Here is a 713-nt window from a genome sequence, read left to right on the forward strand (position 1 = left end):
TCTCTCTCTCTCTCGTCTGGGGAAAATAGATATGAAAAAATATAAACAGGATTAAATTTAAATTTGATGATCACGTGCCAAGCACTGCACTCAAATTAATTCCCCTGCTATTTACAGTAGCTGATTTTTGTTGTCGCATGCATCGCTTCTTTAAAAGAAAAAAAAAAGTGACTAGGAATCAAGTCAGTATTCCTTTCCCTTTAAGAGAAACCAGTTTGAAAATAAGAATTTAAACCAAGCAACGCAAATACAATATAGGGCATATGGCATGCATTTTTGCCATAGTGACCCCCTCCAAATTTAAAACTTTACTGAGCCCTGGGATATTTCAGCGACGGGTAAATGCTGCCCTCTGCTGTTCGTCAATCTTAAGGTCCTTGGTCGCCTAGTTTCTGCCTTAAAATTAAATGCAGAGACTAGAAGGATCAGATTGCAAGGCTAATTCCTCCTTCTTGCCTGGGGATAGTGGCAAAGAAAAGAGATCTTTAGGAATCTCCTACTGCCTTTCTTTATTTAAGGTAAAAAGAAATTAAGAGCACTAGAGCAGACAGCAAGTTCAAGTTCTCTGATGTAGACAGCCTGTAACCCGAAGTATCTATGGAAACCTGAATACTAAAAATGCTACCACCAGCTTCTTTGTTTAGGTTAGGACGTTCACTTCTGCCTGTTCCTCTACTGTACGTGCCATTAGGTACATACAGTATGTACATATG

The sequence above is a fragment of the Myotis davidii genome, unplaced genomic scaffold (genome assembly GCF_000327345.1).
Source record: "Myotis davidii unplaced genomic scaffold, ASM32734v1 scaffold438, whole genome shotgun sequence".
Taxonomy (NCBI): Eukaryota; Metazoa; Chordata; class Mammalia; order Chiroptera; family Vespertilionidae; genus Myotis; species Myotis davidii.